We start from the raw sequence: 26,587 nt of genomic DNA, 5'->3' as shown, positions 1-26,587 counted from the left end.
TGTCCTGCTCTATCAGGACACCTGCCTCTGAGGATTGAACTCATGTCCTTTTGCTTGCACGGAGAGCACTTTACTAGTTGAGCATCTTCCCAGCCCCCTAGTTTTCTCTTTGTATCGATGACTTTTGACCATGGTGAAAGGCAAAAACAGTTTAAACAATGAAGGACTTCTTTTGATTCCCAGTTTCTGAGATTTCAGTCCATAGCCCTTATTTATGTTGATTCTGGACCCATGGTAAGATACAACATCATAGTGGTCAGAGCATTAATAGCAGGGCATGTTTTCCTCACTGTAGGCAGGAAGCATGATGCAGGAAGGGACTAGGGGACAGGTAGAAACTTCAGAGATCCATCCCCAGTGACCTTTCTCTTATCTAACTAGGCCTTCCATCCTGAAGTTTCTAGAATCTCCCAAAATAGTGCCACCAACCAATGACCAAGTATTCAACACATGAGCGTATATGATTCTTTCATATTCAAACCACAATATCCTTATGACTCAAAGCTTTGGGGAGCTGCTATTGGTGAGCTACAGATGTGTGGAGCCTTTCTGCTTTAGCACATACTGCACTGTAGTAGAAGCCAAAGGTGTCAACATGCCTAACTCTGATCATCCTGTGAATATTATGTTACATAGAAAAAAAGGACCTCTGTGTATACAGACACTAAAAGGGGATTATATGGGTAGGTGACATCGGATATCTGAGCCCTTAAAAGCATAAAACTCTCTGCCACTGAAATCTAAGATATGGGACAGAAAAGACAGAAACAAAGCATGGAACAGTCTTAGCTCATCCTTACAATGTATGAAAATAAATGGAGCTGACATATGTACCCTCTTCCACATACTCCATACTCCCCCCACAGAAAGAACAAATTTTAAGATGCTATTTTTTGTCCATGGCCATCCTCCCCTGAAGGTACCTCATCTTGTCCAACATACTATTTTGATATAGGCACAGAGTAGACAGCATGGTCCTACAACTCTTCCTTGTTAATTGACAAAACACTAATTCAACCTGCAGAAAGAGGAAAATCCATAGCCACAGACTTTTTCTTACAAAAGACCCTAAGACTAGAAAGTGTGGTAATTTGACATACACTATTTGAATTATTTTGTCCATGGTTTGTGGCTCATACATCCATAGCTCTTATTATTTAAGTGACTAGAATCATGGAGTGCTTTAGAATGTAGAGAGCAAAATATCTGTGTGTGTGTGTGTGTCTCTGTCTCTATCTATCTATCTGTCTGTCTGTCTGTCTGTCTATCTCTGTTTCTCTCTGTCTCTCTCTCTCTCCTCCTGCCCCCTTCTCTCTGCTTCTCTCTTTCCCCAAGGCAGGTTATAGAATCTAGAATTTCTCTTTATTAAGCTGGCTCATAGGAGCTAAAAATCATGCTAACCCCCTCCCTTTCTATTTCAGAGACAGGCAGGAAAACAGGCCCTGACCTGTCTCATCTCATATGAGAACACATGACCCCCTTTTCAGAAGGGACCCTGCCCCATGTCCAGAAGGCAGGAATGCTGCATAGAGAGGCCATGAGGAATCTGCAGAGGCTTTGCTGGGGTCCCCCCCACTGAGCCTATTAGCACCAATTCAGACTTTTTCTGTCCTGACTGTGCAATTAAGTCTCCAGAGAAGCTGAAGAGGGCAGAGAGCAAGTGGAGACCTGAGCTTATAAAGGCTGGCAAAAAGTCACTCAGCTATAGGGAAGACACAATTCACCTCTGCAGAGATGGGGGCTCAGTGCTTAGGATCCAACCAAACCTCACTGTAGTGTTTCCTTTGCCTGCTTGCTTATCTGTATGATTAAAATTATCCTTTCCGATCATCTGCATGGAAGTAGAGCATTATTCCTGAGTCACCTTAGCCACTCTAGAAAATGATTTTTACCTCTAGAAGGGGATATAATGTCTACCTAGTTGGTCAGAATCTCAAACAGACCTGCTACTAGCATGTGGAAAAGGGTAAGGTCTCGGGATGGAGTTCCCCACTTGAGGAAGCAGATACCACCCCTTGGTGAGGTCCTGTCAGAATTAAATTGAATTAGAGGGGACCCACCCCTGTGGCCACTGAAGAAAGGGGTGCTTATTTTTCTGGAAGTGAAATCTCACGTACTTTGTAATCGCAAAAAAAATAAAATAAAATAAAAAATTCTGTGTTATGTGCATGGAGCAGGAGACAGTGAGTTAGAATGTCCTTATTTTTTACTCTGTCCTCAGAACAAGTGTCCAGAATTTACATAAATGTATACTTTATTCATGGTGTGTGGCCAGGAGACAGCCATTGAGATGTCAAAACGTACACGGAAGTGGAGCACATCGATTCCGAGCTGTTTTCATAATGGAGCCTGGGCTATGATACATTAAGAACCACCTCCGTGACTCCTGTCTGACAGATATTCCTGGAATAGATTCATACCAGATGCTCTTTGAAGCAGAAAATAATAGGAGATGCACTTGTACCCATTCCAATTTATCTCCACAAATGTTTGTCCTCTATCTGTGATCACTCGAAGAAGCCTTTATTGTATGGCATCAGTAACCAGAACAACACAGAATTCAAAATCCCACCCCTTTCTGTGGGTGACAGCTGAGTAGCAAGTCGGTTCAATTCTGAACGTTTATTCTTTTGATGTTTCGTGCCCAAAAGTAGAGCGGGCCGAAGCACTGGCACCTCTTCTACGATTGTCACGATGCCGTCCTCAAACTGAGACACATTAGAAACCATCCCAAGGATGTCAGAAGTTCCAGCAAACTGAGAAGAAATGTCCTCGTGAACACAGTGAACCACGTTGATTATCTAGATGGCTAGGAGGCCAGGAAAGTCTTGAGTAAGATAATGCGATTTCCTGCCATGTTCCCCCAAAACTTGGCTTTGCTCCCCATCTCACCCACAGCCAAATAAATAATAAAACAATCAAAATGATGCTTTTTTTTTTTAAAAAAATAGTATCATCAAAACCACATTTTCTTTCTGCCCCCAAATAGCGGTGAACATTTTCACAGCCATTGCTTAACCTGCCACAGAGCCGAGCTGCCTGTTTCATGGTATAGCTGAGGGTTTGTCCCTGCTGTGTATGTGGTTGGCCCTACTCTTACTTTGGGAACATACTAAAGAAAACGTTAAGTTTTTTTTATCTGAGTTATCCCTGTGGCTTCATACTTGGCCAGAAACTTTTCCTGATACTGAAGAATTCACTCTTTATCCATCCTTCCGTCTCTGATGTATTCTTATTTACCAGTTCGCTTGGTTCTTCCTCCCCCTCCTGGGAAACATCTTGAATAAAAGCTCTGTCACCTCAGCAGGAAGCAAAAAGAATCAAACAAGGACAGAACATCAAACCGCAGAAACAGCACCAAGTTCTTGGCTAATTTTATCCCAGGAGTAAAAAAACAAAAAACACGAAACTAGCCTTAAAGCAAAATTAAATACAATGGCAAAACGCTGAACTGTAGTTTGCTTAAGGATTTAGTTGTTTGTCTTTGCCTTCCACATAGGAGAAAGGAGTTTAGTGAAAACAACTAGCCTTGGAACAAAAACTCACTCTCTGGGTTCACACATTTCAAATTGCTATCATGGTCAGGGTCGTTTCCAAACAATAGATTCTGTGGTTCAAGCTACACAGCAAATGATTCTGAGCAACCAACCTCCTTCTATTTTTTTTTTAACAGTATTAGAATCAAATATACCTGAGAATGAGAAATATTTTATTTACAATTGTATACATTTGAAGAATTATTTTTTCATTTATGCTTATTTTTGTGTGCGGAGGGAGTACTGAAAGGTGTGTGCGTGTGTGTGTGTGTTTGTAAGAGACCACTAAGGCCAGGAGAGGGTATCATATTCCCTGACTCTGGAGTTAACACCATATGAGTGAGTGGTAGAAATTGAACTCTGATCCTCTGGGGGGGAGGGGTGGAAAACAGCAAGCTCTTGTATCTGTGGAACCATCTCTCCCCCCCTCTACAACTATATTTTATTTACCAGAAAACATTTGATGCCCGTAAGACAATACCTATAGTGCACTGGCAATGCTATGTTCTCTTGGAAGCTGAACACAATTGCCAACACAAGCAAGCTCATTAGCGGGCTGTGGTGCGCCGTAAGTTAAGACAGAAGCCGCATCACTGTGCCCTGTTTGGTGATGCTTCTATTTTCAAAGAAGGGCTTATTGTGCAGCATGCTGCTATTTATTACCAGACAATGGGGCCTAGCTGGGGAGAGCTTGTGTTTTTCATATGTGATGTCACTCCTCTTGTGACTGGTACCCAGCCCAGTCTCTAAATAGGAAACCCAGGGGTGTGATTGAAAGCCTTGCATTGTAAGCCACTGATTTTAAAGTCATGGTTAGCCCATATTTGCCTTTTCTGTGTGTCTGTGGCATGTGCCTGTGCATATGCGCATGTGTGTGCATGCATGTGTGTATTACTGTAATCTTAATCATTCATGAGCCCTTAAGAGATAAGAGAAAGGTCGCCATGTAAACCTTGGTGGGAAGAGAAGAAAGGCTATACAGCAAAGCCCTCTGGGTACATATTTTCTTTTATTGGTTATTTTTAGTTAGTGGAGATTAGACCTGTTGACACATTGACATCCTGCTTCGCACTCAACATTGCCCATGGGGTAAGAAGTGAGGTCAGGGAAGAAGGGAGTAAACTGTGATTAAACCACCACTCCTCCATCAACTCCAGGTTGAAGAATTCAGCTCTTCCAGGCTAGCTCAGTGTCTCAGGCTACCAAGCCTTGATAACCCAAGTTCCAGTTCCAGGATCCACGTAGCAGAAGACGAAAATAGACTTTTGCCAGTTGTCCTCTGTCTTCCGCCCATGTGCTATGCCACATGGGTGTATAAACACACATACACGGGAAACGAGTACACACGCATGCATGGGACACAAGTACACACTCGTGTGTACTCATAAATAAGGTGAAGATTTCCTAAGCAACTTCAGTCTCTCCCTATTCTGGGTTCCCACCTTCACTGTGCCCCTTCCCTGTTCTCAAAGGCAGTGGTTCTCAACCCTCCTAATGTTGCAACCCTTTAATACAGTTTCTTACGTTGTTGTGGCCCCAACCATAAGATTGTTGAATTGCTATTTCATAACTGTCATTTTGCTGGTGTTATGAATTGTAATGTAAATATCTGGCCGGCAGGTTAAGAACCACAGCTCTAATGCGATGCCCCTGATGTACCAGCACAGTACGATATATCTCAGTGATTATCCTAAAATCCAGAATCCTAAAATTTAGAAAAATGTCCCCTTTGAAGAGCAGGCACACTTTCTTTAAACAAATGTAAAATAGCAAAATTGTAACTGCTTTGAGTTGCCAAACTCATACTATATAAGGAATGTGTTAGTATCTAAACTTATAATTTTTTTAATCTATGTCCAGTTTTGTGCCTCTCTAGTGTGGCTAGGAATATATTTTATATGTACCCTTCTCATAAATAAATAAATAAATAAATAAATAAATAAATAAATAAATAAATATATAAACACCGTTTTCTTGTGACCACTCTGACGATAACTTCAACACTGTAAACTATTAGACATCAATAATGATCCTTTACAAATCCACGGTTCCTAAGCAAATAACCAGGAGCTAGACTAAAGCATCACATGGAGAAATACAGGTTGGAGAAATAGCAGCCCAGCTCCAATCCCTGCTGCTTTGGGAATTAAAATTTTCGAGGACAACCTTGCAGTTATATTAGCCTGGGATTAAACGTGAGCCGATTTAACACTGCCTTGGCTTTCTTATTTCTCTGGGAGTAGATTGACAGAAAAGCTTTGAGAGGGATGGTGCTCCGTCCTCTGAAGAAGGAACTAATTATAAGAGAAGCAAAGAGAGACACACATAGAGAGACAGAGAGAGATAGACAGAGACAGTGAGAGACATAGACACACACATAGAGACAGAGAGAAAGACAGACACACATGAGAGAGCTACACACAGAGAGACAGAGAGAACTCAAATCTTGCACGAAATAATTTATAGTCACTCTAAACTGTGGAGTCTTCATGCCCTATTTGTTTTTATTTTTAATTAAATGGCATACTTGCTGTTTATTCACAAGTACATAGAATTATATATGGATAGAGGTTGGATGTATGAGGACTAGGCTTCTGTCTCTGAGAGCCAGTGGAGATCACTTTTGGTGTTCACCAGTGAGCACTGCCTTCGGTCACAGAAGGGATGGGAACATGACCCTCATGTAACCCTCAGTTCTCAATGATTTTCAGTTCTATGTCTCCTATGCTCAGTGTATGGGAAAAGGATCTCTCAGGCCATTCTTTGCTAACTCTTCTCCCTATAACACCTTCCTTTTAGTGTGCTGCTCTGAGGTGCATGATTCACTTAGTAACCCAGCCTGGAGAGGTGAGTAGTTTCATGGGCTGAGTTTCTGAACCAGAGGTCAAGAATCCAAAGGGAATTTGTATGTAGTGGAGAGAGCGCACACCTAGTAGAACACTACATAATCGAAGACATGTGTGGCTAACATGGTGTGGTCTTGAATAGTGTCGGGTCTAATTCACTATGCACACTCTGGATATCTCAGGTTTTAATATTCTCATATTCTTTGTAACCACTTCTTTTTGCATATGGCGAGGCACAAGTTACTATTCAAAGCTCTATTTTGTCTCTTTTTGTTCTTGATCCCACCAGGATGGTTCCAGAAGGTCACTGTGGGATTGATTGTTACAGGAATGCTGTTGGCTGCCTAAAACACAAGGCCTTCAGAGATTTTCATTGACTTTTCAATATTTGACAATCGATTTACATATTCAGCATAAAAATTATCAAGCATCAGTTGCTAAATGTTTCACTACCTATTAGATGATATGAGAACCCTGTCTTCGGGGAAGCTGATACTTTACAATATACTTAGGAATTATGCGTTTTAGAACATATTTAATGATAAGTTTATATGATCTGCATATGTGTGTGTGTGTGTGACAGAGAGAGAGAGAGAGAGAGAGAGAGAGAGAGAGAGAGAGAGAGAGAGATTGATTAAGCTTCAAGTGTTGGGAAGGTATAATGAAATTGACTAGCAGCTCAGACACAAGGTTCCACACTGCTATGACGTTGGATTGAAGCTTAGGCCAACAGGTGACTGAAAATGGCCAAGCAGCTCTGACATGGGGGTACTACAAAAGAGCAAAACCGTCAACACATATATTGTAATTTTTTCACAAATCCCTCTTGGTTATGTCTCTGTTCCCACCTGACATCTCCAATATTTTTACCCAGAAAATCCAGGAGGATGCTAAACTATGCTGACTTGAGCACCCCCCAGGCCCCAGCAGTGGCATTTTGGAGCCTCTCAGGTCTCCTTGTATCTTCTGCGGAGATGCCAACTGTGACATTGATAATTGCTGCTGACAAGGATTCTGGAACAGTCATCAGGGTAATGAAGCCGTCTGAAGCCATTAGAGGCTCGCCCTTATGTCTCCTCACTGTGGGGATGTACTTACAATAAGTGAAACATTAGCTTTCCAGCCGATGAAATAGTTCATCAAAAGCCATCCCATCAGGATTAGCAGCAACTGTCAAAATCCAGTTGATCCATACTGGTTCACGGTTCCCTCTACATGGTCCATTAATAAAATTAGAATAGGAGCGGATCACAGCTTTATGAGATAAAAACATCTACTTTTAGTGCTTTGCAAGACTCTGAGAAGTTTGCCAGGGCTCTGGGGGACTGTGTCTGTGCATATGGCTTCTCTTTATCACTCCCTGAACCAGCACTTGGATTTCCATTTTAAATTATCTGGGGTGCAGAGATCCCGTTATTTCTGCACTATCACTTCTTGGAGATGTGAAGTAGCTCTCATCATGGCTCCAAAAATAGAATGCCCCAAACAGAACTAATGAGACAGGGGGCTCTTGAAAGTAGGAGCGAAGATGAAATGGCTTGTTCTGTTCTTAAAATAAAAAGGGGGACTTTTTCTTTTTAAAGGTTTACTAAGAGATTGGAGTCTCTTAGTTAAAAATGAAGACTAATCTCATTATTTAAATAAACACAGAAGAGAGAGAGACAGAGAGAGAGAGAGAGAGAGAGAGAGAGAGAGAGAGAGAGAGAGAGAGCAAAAGCGCCAGGCATGGCAACTCATGCCTTTAATCTCAACACTTGGGCACAGGAAATAGGATGATCTCTGTGACTTTAGGGACATCCTGGTCTCCACAGAGAAAGCTACATAGATAGTCACTGCCTCAAAAATACATATAGCTTGCAAATAAATACAAGGGTTTTGTCTCTTGTTTATATTTTCTTAGACGCTCATTATCGTATATGTATTCCAGGGTTTCGTTGAGAACAACGGGGTTTTCAATTTTGTTTTGTTTAGGATTTTATTTTTTATTATGTGTTTTCCTGTGTACATGGTAGGGTGTGTGTTTATGAGTGCAGGTACCTGGAAAGATCAGAAGATCTGGTCCCCTGGACCTGGAATGACTGTGAACTGCCACGTGGATGCTAGGAACTGAACCTGGGTCCTTTGCAATAGAAGCACCTGCTCTTAACTGCAGAACCATCTCTCCAGCCTGGCCAAGATTGTCATACCCTTTCCAGAAGATGAAACACCTTCCTATTAATGATTTATGAGGCAGTTGAGGACAGAGGCACTAAATGGATACCCAAGTCTTAAATTGTGATACGTTTTTATTTGTATCCTAAGGATAGTTTAAAAGTAAAAGTACTTTAAAATGAAATATAAGGATATATCTTCTCTCTCTCTCTCTCTCTCTCTCTCTCTCTCCCCCTCTCCTCTGTCTCTGTGTGTGTGTGTGTGTGTGTGTGTGTGTGTGTGTGTGTGCATGAGAAAGGTCCCAGAACTAGTATTGGGAAATACTATTTCTTATCTCTCTCTTTACTCTGCTTTTAGCCTCTACAATTCCAAAATAAAGACAAGGGGTAAAATTATAGTGAGGAGAAATATCAAAGAGGCATAGGAAGGGATGTCTGGCTATGCTTTGAGTTGTGATGCTTGGGTGTTGGGGATTACACAGATAAAAGCTTTCAGATAAAAGGGACCATTTGACTCATCCCACCTCAATTCATCCTGAGTAAAACCTGGTCCATTGTGTGTGAAAGGAAGCTTTGTTTGCCTTGTGGGCCTTCACAGACACTGGAGTGATAGAGAAATAACTGAATAAATATCTTTGAACCTCATAGAAACCCAATATCTGGTTTTCGCACAAACACTAACAAAACTCTTATTAGATGATAAAGCATAGGGACTGGAGAAGAAAAAGGTTTGGATCTCTGTGTGACATTTTACAATAATAGATACTTTAAAGGGGTTGGGACAAGGGAGTTAGCATTCTTATCCCAACGTAGTTTGGCAAGTCAAGAGTAAGAATCGAGTGTGGTTTTTATAACACTCACTGACTAATATAAAAATAGTAGTGTAAGAGTATTAAAGAAAACTAACCCTTGGCAATTACACTCTATAACAGCCCAAACAGAGGTGTCCTTGTTTTAGCATAATGAGCTTATAGCGCAGCATGACTCTCCACTAAACATCTGCTCCCCCATTCTTTGGTTCTTAATCAAGCAGTCATGTGTGCACCCTCACTTTTAATGAAGAATATTCAGTTTTTCTAGGAGAGCATTAGCTTTCTGAGGGTGAAGGAAATACCAAGATACTTAAGGGCTCTTAAGAAAGACGGACCAGGCTGATTCTTCCTCTGACTCATTTTCACAAGAGGAAGAACACATTGTACAGCACTTCCAACTTCCTACATTGAACCAGCATCTCTCACTGAACCTGGAGCACCATCCACAGGGGGAAAGTCCCAGGACTCTCCTGTCTCACCTCCTGCAGTGCTGGAATGTTGGCCTGCCCAGTGCAGTCCTTCCCAGCCTTTTGTGGTGCAGAGATCCAAATTCAGCTCATCACAATACGCCAACATCAACTGAGCCAGCTCTGTCTCCCCTAATGTTTCCACTTATATTTTTGTTTATTGTTACCATGTATTTGTTTGCTTTGTATTCAATGTGTGTATATGTGTGTGTGTGTGTGTGTGTGTGTCTGTGTGTGTGTGTGTTCACAACCATTACATATGCATGTGGGAGTCAGAGGATCACTTTAGGGAGTCAGTTTTCTCCTTCTTCATGTGAGTTCCAGGTATCAAATTGAGGTTGCTAGGCTTGTGTGGCAATCACTACTCCAATCCCCAAAGTCTTAACTGAGCCATCTCTCTAGCCCCCTAAGCCGGTCTTTATAATTATGTTTTATCCACCATGTATTGTGTAATCATGTATGTGTTTATGTGCATATAATGAATATGTGCTTATGGTCACATCCATGACATGACACACTCATGGAGGTCAGAGGACAACTTTTGGGAGTCAGTTCTCTCCTCCCACCATGTGAGTCCTAGGTTCAAATTCATGTTGCCGTGTTGGTATGGCAAGCAGGCCTTCCTACTCTTGCCTCTCTGCTGAGTCACCTCTTGGACCCAAGAGTGGATCTTTAAGCATTGATCTTAAATCATACAATCCCAAAGGAAGGTTTTGTGAATGGTGGCGCCACATTTAAAGAGTTTGCTCTAAAGAAAGCATGCTATAGCGAACACCTATCTTCTGCAAGACATTTATGTAAAAACAGAAGACAGTTTTGGTTTATGGTCTTCATTGTATCTTACAATTGATGGACATTATGTGCAGACGCCTTCCACATACCCATGTAACCAGATGCCAATCTCGCAATATCACTGATTTTCTCCATCTATTCACCCTCCCATTAAGCCATAATTTCTTGGAAACATCACAGTTCTGTGAAAAATATCTACATGCAAATTAGAGGCCCTAATTGTGTCATGCTTTGAAAGCAGCTCGAATATTTTTTGACCTAATTGGTTTGAGGCATATGATAACAATAATCTGAGAGCTTTGAATGAATGCATCTAGGGCTCGCTTCCATTGCTTTCCCTGGAAACCAACGTGTTTTTCTTGGCACTTAACAAATTAGCCTCAGTAGTAAAGTTTTTGCAAGTTAACAATACTCTGGAGCCAATGATGAGGTGTGCTTCCCTTAGTCATTTTAAAGTGGGCCCATGGCTTTGGCTGTCAGAGTCATACATCTATAAGAATCATCTTAGGCAAACCTGCTCTCAACAATTTCTGGATGTTTTCTAGAGAAAAACCATGTGATAGGCCTGTGTCTAGCTCTAATTCTCTTTGCGCTGTGTGTGTGTGTGTGTGTGTGTGTGTGTGTGTGTGTGTGTATGGACAAATATATGATGTGTATATGTACATGTATATGTATATATTCATGTTTTGTATTGTATGATCACACATATATGAGTTCTAACACATGTGTAGGTATGCATATAGGAAGGTCTGTAGTCAATGTCAAGAAGCATCCTTAATATTGTTCCTTTTTGTTCACTGAAGCAGACTCTCTCAATCAAACCCAGAGCTCTCCTACTCCTACTAGCAAGTGTGGTCTGGCAGCTCCCTTTTCTCTAACTTCCAAGGCTGGAGTCAGAGGCAGCGGCCATATATACCGGGCATTAACATGGGTTTCTGAGGATCCAGGCCTGGTCTTTATAATTACACAGAAGAGCGTAACTCCTGCGCTAGACCCTCAGCCTTCTTTTTACTTTGCATTGTTTTTAAAAAATTCACTTGTTAAATCGGAAATAGGGAAATAGCAATATAGCAATTTCAAAGAATGTGAACAAAAAATACTCTTATTTTTACAGAGCTCTGACATTATTAATATGTTGTATTCAAATTAGTTTCAGGTTTTTCTCTTTTGGTTTGTACTTTTTCACTTTACAAACTACCAGTCAGTATGTCCTGAAATGGCACATGCTGTGAATGACAGGAAGCCCAAGGACAGCCCTTTCTCCACTGTTTCAGAGAAAGGGGAGATTGCTGTTGCCAAGGTATAGCCTCTGCCCACAGAACATGGGGTGATACAGGATGGCCCAAGAAAAGCCTTCCTTGTTGATTGTAGGAGATTTCAATGTAATTCTTTGCCTGTCGTGTGTTTGTTGACAAGGTGCTGACTTCTTTGTCCTCAGTAATGGGAATTAATGTATGAATCTAGGGCTCAAAGAAGTAGACTCGTCCCATGTGGCTGACATCCTAATAAGAGAATTTTGGCAACCCCGGTTACTAGAGGACATAAAGATCAATCTCTAAATGTAGAAGTGCAATTTCTGAGTCAAAATAATCCATGTTTTTGGTTTTGTTGTTGTTTTGGTAAGCATGGTTTTATCCAAGAGTAGCATTTCAGCATCCTGAAGCTGGAAACGGTCCTGACATCTTGGATGTTGTCCTGGACATCTTGGATGTACCTCAACCTTACAGATGTTGACAGCAAAGGATGGAAGATTGGTATCTAATTTCAATATGGAAAATCAAACAAATTAACCCCCAAATGGTGATGCTACATATATTATACAGATGCTATGTAGCTAAAATCTTTATTTTAATTAGAAATTCATAGGATACTTTCCCTCCACTATCTTTTCCTTGCATCCCCCTGGAAGGTGCTAGAAACAGAAAGATGAAATTGGATTGATTCTCTATAGGGCCTTTTAACTGCATGTATGTCCATGCATCAACATTGACCACACACCATCCCCATCCCCCCCATCTACACATCTGTAGCATCATTTCAAGGAAGGGAACATGGTGGAGCCATAGGGCACTGATATTTCTTTCCTCCTGCTGGGAACGAGTTGGGAAGTAGTGCTCTCCTTGGAGGCGCATACATCGGTCACCTCAGTGTGTCCTCCATCACAAATACATTGGACAATATTGGGGTTCTCCATGCAGTTTGCCTCAGTCAATGTCATTGGGATTACAGATAAAATTGCAGTCCTGAATGACCAATCATAACCAGGAGATTAGAGCCCAGATCCAGTCCTTATTTGGGGTGTGGCTTCCTCAAGCTTGAAATACTTTCATATTGATCATTTAGGAAGTTCTTGTCGTTTCACCATTTTTGATGTACCCATTCATGTTGTGGTTGGAAGGATTAAATGAGGCAATGTAATGTACTTAACCCAGTACCCCAGAGCATAGTACATACTCATTAAAGAGGATTAGAAGCCACAGATAAAAAGACGCCATTCGGGTTGCTGGAAATACCACATTGGCATTCAGTGGACATGGAACTATCTGCATAGTGTAACAATTTCTTGAATAATTATAATTATAATTATTTTCTATGGGACGTTAGAGACATGATTAATGAGTGTGTCAGTTGATTTTAATAACAAAAATCTATGAATATATTATTGGCATTTGCCTTTTAGAATGTGGAGGCCTTCAAAAAAAATGTTACAGCGATATCTTACAATACGAGTGTGTTATAGGGAGGGAAGGTGGGAAATCGTGACAGGGAGGGAACCACAGAGGAAATGAAGTAAAGAAGCCATGGATTGCATTTTGTTGTCTTTTCAACATGAAGGTGGAAGGAGATAATATTAATCTCTGTAATTACAATCTGCCAAATATGATGTATTAAGCTATATTCACACATCCCACTCCTCAACTGGGCATGGAAACCACATTCTGCACAGGGGCTGGATGAAACCGGATGGCTTTCTGCCTTCTCTCACCCCATCCTCCTGTAGTGTGAAACCAAACATGTCCGTTAGTGAGCAGTGTGCGTATTGTATCTACTGAGAAGTCTGCAAGATCTTTGTTTCTTATTGTCAGTCTAAGAAAATAAAGACCCCCGGGTCCCCCAGTATGACTCAGCACCTGTTAAGCATCTTAATGTTTAGTCAGATATATATTTGAGTTTCAAATGCTAGAAAGCAAATTAATTAGGGCCTGATTAATTCTTACGGGATGCAAACTGACCTTGATTCAAATCCAAGCTAATGATTAACTCAAAATATAACATGCATCAATTAGTTTCATTAAGTGGTAACTAGTGACTGGCTGCTTAGACAATTTATGAAGGTAATTTGCACTTACGATGACAGGAGGTCAGTGATGTCACCAATGTGTCATGCATAAGAATTGCAATTAACTTTATTATGATTTCTATAATGTTTTAATAACAACTTGGAAATTTTACCCTAACTCTATGCTAATGACTTGTTATTTCATTTTAATTTTTTTTCTGACATCCTAAGTATTCTGATCCCTTACAGACTGTAGTTTTCCACAGTCAATGGTGTTCATTTTAGTGTTATGTTGTATCGTTGTTTTCACATATTTTAAAGATTTCTTTTTATTTTATATGAATGGGTGTCTTTTTCTGCATGCATTATCTGTGTACTACATGTGTGCAGTATCCATGACACGCAGAAGAGGGTTTTGGATTCTCTGGAATTGGAGTTTTAGATGGTTGTGAGCTGTGATGTGGGTGATGGGAACTGAACTTGGATCCTCTGAAGTAAAGCTAGTGCCCTTAACTTCGGAGCTCTCTCTCCAGTCGCCATATATTTAGTCTTAATACCTTCCTTCTCTGAATGATGGTCATTGTACACAAAGCAGTGAGGAGGTGTCCGGTGACTACAGCCCCCACAACTGTGCACTTGCCTGTAATAGTGAGACAGATTAACCTCACTATATTTCCTCAGCAAAGCTCTCAGAATGAGAGAGACTTAATGAGCCTACAATTCTGGAAAGTGGCTGTTTATCTTTACAACCTAATGAGTTACATTTTTCCTTTATCTTTTTATGTCTTCTTCCCCTACTCCTTTTTCCCTTCTCCTTCTTCCCTGCTCCTTCTCCTTCTTCCCTTCTCCTTGTCCCCTTCTCCCTTTCTCCTTCTCCCCTTCTCCCCTTCTCCTTCTCCTCCCCTTTCTCGGCTTCCCCCTCCTCCTCCTCTTCTTCTTCTTCCTCCTCTTCTCCTTTTCCTCTCCTTCTCCTCCTCCTTCTCCTACCCTTTTCTCCTTCTCTTCCTCCTCTTCTCCTCCTCCTATTTCTCCTTTTCCTTCTTCTCCTTCCCCCTTTTCTCCTCCTTCTTCTCTTCCTCCCCCCCTCCTTTTCCTCTTTGACTCACGAAAACACATCATCACAGGCACTCACATCACTTGCCATGTAAATTAATGTCTTTCATTAGAATGATGATGACCTGAAATTTATGATACAAACTGCCTGGGATCAGACATAAATAAGTGTTGGCAAAGACTTAAAGAAATGGAACATCTTCTACACTACAGGTGCAGATGTGAAAGAGTTTAATTGCTTTAGAAAAAAGATTTTCAAGTTCACCATAAAATGTTTAATATCAGGCTGGGAAATGTCTGTGGCTAAAGTGCTTGCCTTGCAAGGATGAAGACCCGAATTTAATCCCAGAACCAGCATTTTTTTAAAAAACTGGATATGGTAGTATATGCTTATAAGTTCAGTGCTGAGAAAATGGAAACACTTAGATTCCTAAGGCTCCCTGGCCATCAGTGCAGCCTGCCAAATGAAATGGGGCTAGTAAGGACAGTATGTATTAAAAAATATTGCCTGAGGAACAACATCGCCTATAGCTGACTTCTGGAATCATGTGTGCCTATAGTATGGTCATGCATATACTTCAATATGCACACAAAACTAAGTGTATATTTACAGTAAAGTGTATATGCAATTTAAGAATGCTACATATAAGAACATACCCCAGTAAAATGAAAAGTTATTGCTACACAATGACGTGTATGCAAATGTCTATGGTAAAATCCTTGCTAATAGCCCCCCAAATAGAAGAATCTAAATACTTATCGACTGAGTGAGCGAGTAAACAGTATCAACTTACTCAATGAAAAGCTTATCAGCAACAAAAATGAAGCAACTGCAGGTGCATGGTGAAGTATGAACTGATCTAAAAGTCATAGGGTAATATAGAAAGAACCAGATGTGAAATTATATAAATATGTTATACTTAGAACAATAGGTTGGTATTAGGCAAAGAACTGTAGATAACATCTAAGTTTGGTGAAAGGAGACCATTTCATAGCCTAGAGAAGATGGGGGTATGGCTGGGGTAGAAACTTCAGACAGGCTGTGATGAGAAGACGTGTATGAAAGTTGAAGTTGAGAGCATCCCATTGTAAGAAGATGGTAAATAAAAGATGACATTGAAAATTATGACTGAATGAGTTCTCCGTGGGAATATATGGAATGGGAAGAAGACTGATCCCAGAACCTTAAACGAACCAGCCTGAAGAGGTCATAAGAATGGGAGAAATTAACAATCGATGGAGAGAGTGAGTGGGCAGGGAGCCAAAGGCAGGAGCTCACAGTGAACGAAACAAAGGGTAGATGGGTGGATGTGTTAATGGAAGAGAAGAGAATGGAGAGGACTCTGAAAAGAGCAGAATGCTGCTGAATTTATTTTAATTGATTAATGCATATTTAATTATTTCTTACTGGTAAATATATTCTGCTAATTAAGCTTTGCGTTTTGACTTCTTTTAATTTAACAGAAAGCATTTTCGCCGCATCCATAATGATAACGCCATAAAGTCTCATCGTCAGGAAATTAATTAAATGGGGAGGCATGCTGGAGATGAGTCCATTTCCAGATAAATAGTGCCTGATTCAGAAATAAATCATCATATGTGGGGGTGATTGTGTCAAGTATTTGAGAATTCCAAATGGCTATATTCAAAAAATGCTCGCTACTCTCAAAGATTCTCCACAAATTATCAGTTCCCTTATTTACATAATGTATTCAAAAGTGTGTCCCTGAGACAATGAAATAATACCTGCCAAGAGGACAAAGAACAGGTGACAGAGTCTTAAACTGTGGGGTTTTTATTGGAAAAAAGTATTATCTTTAATGCTCATTAATTTATTTTTGCATTAAACTTTGAATAAAGACAAAAGTCATTGGAATTATGACCTTTGGATACATAAGAAACTTTCTAAATGTGCAATCAAATTATCATGAATTCGAAGCTTTTAACAAACAGGCTCAAAGGGAGAAATGTAGTATTTCTTTCTGTTCTAGCCTTCTCTGTGTCTGGCACGGAAGGCCAGGCATTTGCCTTGTAAGGGCCCGGAGAGATGGTTCGGCAGTTCAGACTACAGACTGCTCTTGCAAAGGGTCCAAACTCAGATTCCTGAACATTTCAGGCAGCTTACAATCACCTGAACTTCCAACTGCAGGGAATCTGATACTCTCTTCTTACCTCCACGGGCACTCCATGCATATACACACGTACTCCAAAAGAGACACAAATACCCACAATTAAAAATAAGATAAAGATTTTAGCTCGTATTCACTTTTATACAAATTTCCACAGTGTATATGGTTACTGTTGAGCAGCATAAACACTCATTATGACTGCATGTATTAAAGAGTTAAAAAATTTACATTGAGAATAATAAGGAAAGCAAAGGAAACCCAAGAAAGCAAAGTATATGTCACAATGTGATATTTGCCAGTGCCGTCAGTATTTTCCCAGAAATAGAGCCTAAAATAAACTCAATTCTGTGAAATAGAACCTCATGTTTGGCACATTCTATTTTCTTGAACACATTTCAAACTAGGCCTTATGGCTCCTTGGAGAGATGTGTGATTCTGGGGCTAAGACGGGAAAAATAAGTGAAGCCCAGAGCATCTTGTAGGAAGGGATTGTGGAAGAAAATGAACCAAGCCACGTCAAAAGGACAGAGAAGCCAACTTCAATGGGTTCCCAGAGACCAGAGCTGGAAAATGATTCTGAGCAACAGAGTAAGTCATGACAGTATTTTATTATAACTCCAAGAATAAAACATTGGGATCAATAAGAACTAATTAATGAATAAGGAAAGAGAAATCCCCTTCCAAGAGGAATTGCGAATGATGTGTCCCTGCACCCTGCCCATATGGTACAATTTAATTCTCTACTGCTTGTGGCTGAATTCAATCATTCCTTTCCCATGAACAGGATATGAGAGAAGAAGAGGTTCAGGGTAGAAACCTAGCAGAGATAAAGATTGACCTCAGCGCTGAAAAATCACCTTGTGGCATGAGCCCTTAACCCATAACCCCAATCCAATCATGAGAAGGCCGTAGAAAAGTCCCCAAAAGGGCCACTCTAGAAAAATGTGACCAACATTCCTCAAAACTGTCAACATCAGGACAAACAAGAAGAATCCTGGAACCAACAGGGATCAAAGGAAGCATTAACAACCACACACAATATGCCCGGGCAGCATCATGGAAGAAACCTGGTGAAATCCAGAGGATACAAGTGGCTCAGTCATACAATATTGATGCTTAGAGTTGGCAACTGTGGTAAGTTCAGTCTTAATATTAAAGAAAGTTGGGCAAGTGAAACTTTCTACATTCCATTGGTACTTTTTAAGTAAACACAAAATTACCCCCAAATAAAGGTTTTCTAATAGAGCTAATGTAGAGTATAAAAAGAGTGTGTGAAGAAAATCACCACCATGCTTAATTTCAGAATTCCTTTGTTTAGTTGACGTTCTTAGAGCTTGAAGCACCAGCACACAGCTGTCCCCTCTAGAGACAGGGGACCTTTATATATCCCAAATGTCAGGTATTTCTTGGCTGCTTTCCCTGTTGCTGGGGCAAAATACCCTAAGAAAAGCAACTGAGGAGAAAGAGTTGACTTTGGATCCATCAGGGCAGGAAAGGTTTGAACACTGGAAACCTTTAGTCCTATCTATAGTCAGGAAGCAGGCAATGATGTTTTCTCCCTTTTATGCAACCTAGGATTCAAGCCCAGAGAGAGAATGGCTGCTATCTTTTAGGGTGGGTCTTCTCACCTCCACCCAGAGATAATCCTCTCAGTTGCTCGCAGAGGCTAACTGAATCTGGATAATCTCTCAACAGTCTAGAGGCTATGCTCCCAGGCAATTTCAGATCCTGTCAGGCTGATAATGCTAGCCAGCATAGGGCGGATAGACATCTATTGTTGGGTTACCTATGAAGTCACAACATTCTTGGCAAAAGGATACCTACCAGAACTGTGCTCTACAGACAACTTCTCAAGCTTGGAGAAGGCAACACTTTTGGTATAAAGTACCCAGAGTGATAGTCTAGGGAAGGTATGCCCATTTAATAAATGTCACTGAGATCTTATTCCTTACATGAGGCTGGCTTCCTGCAGGCACAGCTTTTCCAAAATCTTAGATGGCCACAATGCTAGTGAGAAGCCAAGAGGATTAACTTTCACTCCAGTTGATTCCAAAGCTATGACTGATCTTCACTGACTTCCTCACACTTTAGCACCCTTTCCATAAGGCAAGCACTTGTGTACCTCTTTGGTAAAGTTCTAAGTCTTGTGCAAACTGGATCCTTGATCGCTACGCTTTATCAGTTTCTTAGTCACCATAATGCTGCTTAGAGTTAAAGGCAAGTACAGGAGATACAGGCTGAACATTTGCTCGACAGACTAATGTGTTGTAAATATAATGGGCCTAAATTAGCTCTACAAACTGTCCGTTTGTGAACACACAGTAAAGCCATATTTTGATGAAAACAAGGGTAGTTAATGTCACGGAAGAGGCGACCGGGAAGCCAAGGCTATCACAGAGAGAAGGCAGCCAAAGCCAGGACATGGGTGGCTAAAATCCAGTGTGACTGGGAGACCCATCAATGCATCAAGGATGAGGAAGATTAGCATTTCACTCCCAGGGAATACTGTGAACAAGGAGCAGCTGATATTTTAAGGAGACATAAGAGGGGGGAAAATCACCCTTGAATTAAAATACAGGATCTATTTGAGGAAAATGACTGACAATTAATTTGTTATAATACCAAAAAAGGCCATTTACTCGCAGTTCAATGAGCCGCGATGAATTTCAGGGGGTTCCATTTATATTTACACTTGCAGAGCGTGGAGAGCGTGTGCCATCCCTTTAATCCTGATAACCGGAATGAACAAAACCCAAGATGGGAGAAGAGAAAAGCAGTTCCGTTTTGTGACTGCAGATATTTAATATCGTGGAAGCACTGTGGCAAAGACAAATCCATAGTTCAGCCACATTTGTAAAGTTTCTAGTAACCTTTCATTTTAGAGTTTAGGGGAGACTTCTTCGCAATTTCCACTGTTTTGATGAGGACATTCCTGCAAGGGCCCCTGGTGGAGGAAAAGGGCTCCAGTTTTTACACATCCTAAATATTCAAGACATCAAGGAAGATAAGGAGACAACAAAGGGCTCCTTGGAGCATGCGCACTTTGGGGCTAGACTGAGCATGTGTGCGTTCAAGTCATTTTAGAGCGAAGATAAAGGTTGGCTTGTTTTATAGTTGTGTTTCCCAGTGGTTTCCAGGCCATTTCATTGAACTTCATTAGGTAATATGGGCAAGCTGGATTGCAACAGCTGGGACTCTTTGAATGAGGGAGTGCAACAGACACTCAAGGCTTGGCTTAACAGCTGGGCCCAAGCACTTCCTTTGATCTATGTTGTGTAGACAGAAGGGGACCAAACAGATTCAAGTGCAGACCGTAAGAGGCCTTGTGTCTCTCCACATGTTTTTTTTTTTTTTTTTTTTTTCTCTCTCTTTTTCTAGGTCTTGCTCTTGCTGTAAGAAGAAGCTGTCATGGTGGCCATCATCCGAGAAGGATGGGAAGTTGGTGAAGCAGAGACACCCCATCTGCTGTGGCCTGAAGGAAAGCTGCCTAACCAAGTCCAGCCTTGATCAGCCAAACCACAGGTGACCAGCAGAAAGCATAAAATTGATAGTTCTTTCCCATGCCTCTGATGTTCGGTGGTCTGTCTTTAAAGTAGTAAATATTAACCAAGCTATCTGTATTTTTCCCACATCGATGCTCCATGTTGATTTCTTTCTGTGGATGATCTAGAGTTCCCCCATCTTTTTCTCCTTCAGCGCTTCCTCTGTTTAAGTTGCGGTGGCACCACAAGATGTACAACCATCTCAGGCAGCTTCCCTAACTTCTCAGGACTTAGACTGGACGCAGGATGCAGGTCCCCATGGAAGGTGATTACAGACTGAGGAAGCATGCATTTCAATCAATATTATACTAACAAATAATTACCCCGTCCCCTTTCTCTGTGGGGGCTGGGAAGTGGCTAATGATTCAGGAGTATTACTGTGCATATGTAGCATGTTATGCTGCGGGTTCTAAAGATAAGGATGTAGTTTAATCTTTGTAATAAAGTTTCAAAACTCAAAGGATACAGAACATTCACCCATCTGGGAACTTACTGGTTTGAGCCAAGAAACCCAGGACCATTTGATACCACAGTCTACTCTCTCTCTCTTCATTTCCTCAGTATGAGGATTAGTTTTTAATCATCAACTTGACTAAACTTAGAATCACCTAGAAGACATACTGTGTCTATCTGTGAGGATGTTTCCAGAGAGTTCCAAGTAAAGAAGACCCACAGCAAGTGTGGGCACCACTATATCATAGAACAATTTTCAAGACTGAAGACAAAGGAGAAAGCAGACTTAGTAGCAACATTCCTCTTCATGGGAGTCTTGACTGCAGATGTGGTATGAGCAGCTGCCTCAGCCTCCTGCTGCCACACCTTACCCACCATGGTGGACAACACTAGGAGCCAGGTCTAATCCTTTTTTAAGTTGTTTTGGTCAACTTAAAAATTGTGCAATTTGTCACAGCACCAAGAAAAGTTATTAGTATTCTCTGTGCTGGAAGTACACACTGACACTGTGATCATTCCTATTTCTTACCATCTCTAAAACATTGACATACAAAAAAAAATCTCATAGTAAATGAGATAATGCAGGAAATTGTTTATCCTTATCCCTGCTTATCTCTAAAACGATGTAGGTAAATCCTCGGAGACACTGCATAATGGTATTTTGCTTCACAGTGGACAGCAAAATAGATAATCATTGTCCCATCAGATCTTATCTCCTGGTGACGTCATAGCTATCTTGGTTTATATAAGTATGTACAATGCTTAAAGGGTGATAAAGCTGTTTACAATGAATTTCTCAGAACATATCCACGCCTTTTAGAAAGGCATGAGCATAATTTATCACAACACCTGGGTCCTCATTATTACTTACTACCAAGGGTTACGTCTTCTCAGCTTTACCATGAATATTGTTAGCACACATGACAATAAAATATGTGGGAAGAAAATAGCTTTCCCAAGCCATTTCCCAAGCCATTTATTCTGACTAGACCCGATGAGGAGCATGATAAATATATGGTCTCTAGGTTTGTTAATAGAATGTTTAATGCATTCTCAGAAAGAGAAGAAGAGAACATAGGGTTTGGGTATTCACTGAACTCTGGACAAGCAAGGAAGAGCTAATCAGTTAGACCAAAGGAAAACATGATTGACCTTGGGTGTTGGTACTAGCATAGCTACAGCCATGTGTCAAGCCATGTGTACTTCTTGGATGAGAAATCATTTGACTCTTAGATAAGTAATGTATCAGATGCCACCTTACTGACATACCTTTGCAAACTAGAAAACCAGCAACAGAGAAGTTAATTCACTTTCCCGTTGCAACACAGATAAAAGCCAGGAGAATGAAGGAGTGGGTTTACTCCAGCCTGAGACTTGTTACTTCAGTAATGGATCTTTGATTTCTAGCTCTCTTGAATGGGCCTTTTTGGAAATATATAATGATAATAAGTGGGAAATAGGAAAAGAAAATAGGCGGGATTGAGATGGAAATTGAATGTCTATAGGAAAACATATTGAAGATCAAAGTTCAATGAAAACTCAACAAGAAAGGCATTAAATCATGACTAGGTGCGTTAAAGTAGGAAATGTAAAACAGAAATCAATGAGTAATATAAAAGCAGTTGCTTTTTTCTCTCTTTCATACATTGATACATTATTCTACACACACACACGCACGCACGCACATGCATGCACACATGCACGTACCGTAGTTGTATCTTTCAAAGAGTGGCGTGTTTATCTGTAACGAAGTCAATTGAAACCACATTGAATTTCTTCATAGTGTGCATCACACATGCAAATAGCTATCCTTTCAGTGCCATAAAACACCTAAACACTAATATGAAACTGTACAATGTATGGCGACATTCGGGGGAAAATAAAGCTCAAGGCATTTTGAATGGGCACCGTATAAAACAAACGAAACACTTCAGTGGTGTCTTTTATCTCCCTGGTAGTAGTTCATTAGTTGGAATAATTTTCTCATATGAGACACAAGCAGGCTTTATGAAATGGCTACAATCTATCTTCAGTGAGACAGAGGAGGATCCATAAGGGGAATAGGAAAGACACGAGGGAGAAAGGATGAATAAAAAGATGTGGGCAAGCCAAGCTCCTAAGAGATCCTGTGCAAGCACCCTTGACAACAGAATGAAACACGGTACAGCAAAGCTCCTTCCCGGAAACTAGTCTGACATTCTCTACCAAGCGGCTTCCACTTCGCAAGGCAAGATTTCTGTTAACAAGGAATTTCAAAATAGTTCCTGCTTACACAAGTTTCCACAGAGGCAAAGACCATCAATTATTCTATTCTGACTGTCGAGGAAGGACCAACATGATTTTATACACTGCAGTGAAACAGGGTTTTCTTGGAGGGCAAATCTGGGGCTAAAGGGAGGAGACTATGCATCTCTTGTCCTGGCAATTCCCAGAGGGCTTTGTGATGAGTGACAAACAACCACACATGGATTATTTTTCTCTAAGTTCAAGATCCTCAAAGCCAAGAGCTACTTGTACGAAGTTTCACAGTGTTTCTTTTGAATTTTATCTTGTGGTTTTATTGAGACATGATCTCCATACCTAGTTCAAGCAGTTGGTCCTGGTAATTGTGGTACCCTGACCCCTACTTCCCAAGTGCTGGGATGAGAAACACGCATACATATACTCACATAGATGCCCACAAAAATGCATGCACACCTACTTCTACCAAATAAATATGGAATATGTTTTAAAATACAGAAGATAACAACTGTAGATGATCTAAAGAAGTGTTCAGATAAACCTTACACCAGTGGTACTCAACGTTTCTAATGATTTAAAGCAGTTCCGCATGTTGTGCCATGTTTTGGTAAATATTTAAAAATACCTGAACCTTTTTAACCCATGCTAGCACTGGCACCCATGGGGCCGATTAGCACTGTGAGGTACAATACCTGAACCTGTTATCCCATGCTGACACCAGCACTCATAGGGCCACATGGCACTGTGGGGTATCTTGCATTCTCTCTAGTGCTGGCACCTGTGGGGCCACATGACACTTGGTTCCAGCTACCCGGTAAAATCAGGGCTCTAGAAGTCCAGCATGGGCTGGCCTATCACAGCTCCCTGCCATGGACTCTGTTCACACTCCCAACCACCCGGTGAAATCCTGACTCAATAAACTATAACCCAACAATCAGATTTATATGTTAAATTCTCAATCCACAATACATCCTCACAATAAACTCACAACCAGTTGTTAAGGATATAAACCACCCACCTAGATAAGATAAATTTGCTTACAGAAATCCATCCCTTAAAAAATCTACATAACTATCTTGGCAATTCAAGACCACTGAGATCTGGTCATCCTTCTCTATCTCTATTTTGATTCTTCTCCTCCTTCCCCTTCTCTCCCTCCTTACACAAGCTTTGTCCCCGCCTTATTTTTTTTTTTTTACTGTCCAGTCATAGTCTTGACCTAACTTGTGCTAGTCCTCACCTGCATATAGACATCAACCTACAGTGGCGACCGCCAACCATAAGTATCTTGCTACTTCATTAAGTATGTTGCCACTAGGAATCATAATGTAATGTCTGATATTCAGGCTATCTGAATGTAATGTTGAGAATGGCTGTCTTATACCTTAAATTATGTACATTTCCTTGTACTGGAGAGAAGATGGAGCAGGTGTCCTTGTCCTATGATTTTCTAAGAAGTATGAAGAGACATTTCCATTCCGAATCCTAGAAGAGGTCTCCTAGACGCTGTGCAAGAAACAACTCCAGGAGGAGGTTAATAGAGTAGGAGTCAGGCTTCAGTGTATGAAGACAGGAGTCACAGTGTCTTTTGAATACAACTCCTTGCTCTTCTGGGTTTAGTTCAGTGAGACATCCCTCTTTCTACAATTATATACTTATATATTAATTTCAAACTGAATCTTATCACTGTTGAATTTGCTGTTTTTGTAACAGGATGGGCTTTGAGCAATACCTTTTGACCATGATTCCTGCTAATGAACTCAAAGCTATGAACTCTTACATTACCAGAGGAAGGAGAAATATATTTAAGGTGAGCCAATATCAGTGCATTTTTACTGAAGAAACTATCTTCTGCCCCTGGACTATTCCTGTATGTGGGGATAACCCCAGTTCTGTTTTATATGTGTGTGTGTGTGTGTGTGTGTGTGTGTGTGTGTGTGTGTGTGTGTGTGTGTGTGTGGTCTACTATGTTTACTCTCACCTCTATCACCTTCATGGGAGGAAAGAAGGAAAGAGGGAAGGAGGAAGGAGGGAGGGAGGGAGGACGGAAAGGAAGGAAGGAGAATTGGCTATAGTAGCCTGATACCCATCCCTATGAGAACAGGTGTTTCAACACATTTAATAGATTCAACTCTAAAAATTAGAACAGAAACAAACCTATGGTGCTCACCTATTTAATAAATTTAGAAAGGTCCTCAACAAATGATACATTTTACCTTCTCAAGAGGAAATTCAAATCCAGACAAGTTTTGAATACCAATATTTACACATGATTGATTTGGACATTTCATTCAAACATCTGGGATCTTGGTTTCACTATTAAGTGAAATAATGAGAATCAAATTTAAAAAATATCGCTATTGGATTTGTAATAAAATATTGATAATAATCCTGTGTGTGATTATCGCAAGATTCCTGTCTCTAGAAAATATCATTTCTTCTATTTATTCACAATAAATGCTGTGTCTAATACCTGAGGAAAAAATAACATAAGAAAGGAAAGAATTATTGGTATTTTAGCTCATGGACTTAAAAGCTTCCATCGATGATGCTGGTGCTAGCATGTTTAGCCTACGCTGAGGCAGAGTACGCATAAGGTCCATCAGCAAAGTTGTTCACCTTGAGGCAGCCAGGACACAGAGACCAGAGGGATCAGAGCAAGGTCTAGCCTCCAGAGGCACCCCTCTGGTGACTTCCTCCCTCTGGTGACTTCCTCCCTCTGGTGACTTCCTCCCTCCGGTGACTTCCTCCTTCTAAGCCAGTGCTTCTGAAGTCTCCAGAATCTCACAAAGCATCGGGTCCAGTTGAGGACCAAGCCTGTGGCAGCATACGACAGGTAAGCCTTAACACCTTGCTTCTTTTTCTTTTCCTCTTTAACATCTTAATATTCTAACCAGTGAAAAAGCTCAGAAGAAGCAAAATACTCGCCCAAACCTTACAACATAGTTGCTCAATGGAGGTAAAGCGAATGTGTCACCTTTACAGAAATGAAAAAGGACTCCGTGAGAAGCACTTACGTATAGAAACCCTTCGATGCAAATGTATTCACTGAAGAAAAGAAAGCGCAGCCCTGTCCACAATGCTTTGATTTGTGCAAGACCGGAGCAGAAAATAAATATTTTCTGTCTTTCCTTGAGAAGTATCTATTTACTATCCATTTACATATAGATGGTATGGTATATGCTGCTGTCTCTTCCATGGAACACTCTTTATTCTACATACAACTGAGGAACTCATCGCAGACACAGAAAGGAGACAGAAAGACTCACTAAAATACTGTGCATAC

This window comes from Rattus rattus, chromosome 17 (genome assembly GCF_011064425.1).
Source record: "Rattus rattus isolate New Zealand chromosome 17, Rrattus_CSIRO_v1, whole genome shotgun sequence".
Lineage (NCBI taxonomy): Eukaryota > Metazoa > Chordata > Mammalia > Rodentia > Muridae > Rattus > Rattus rattus.
The sequence above is the reverse complement of the archived record's forward strand: the minus strand, read 5'-3'. Positions refer to the sequence as shown.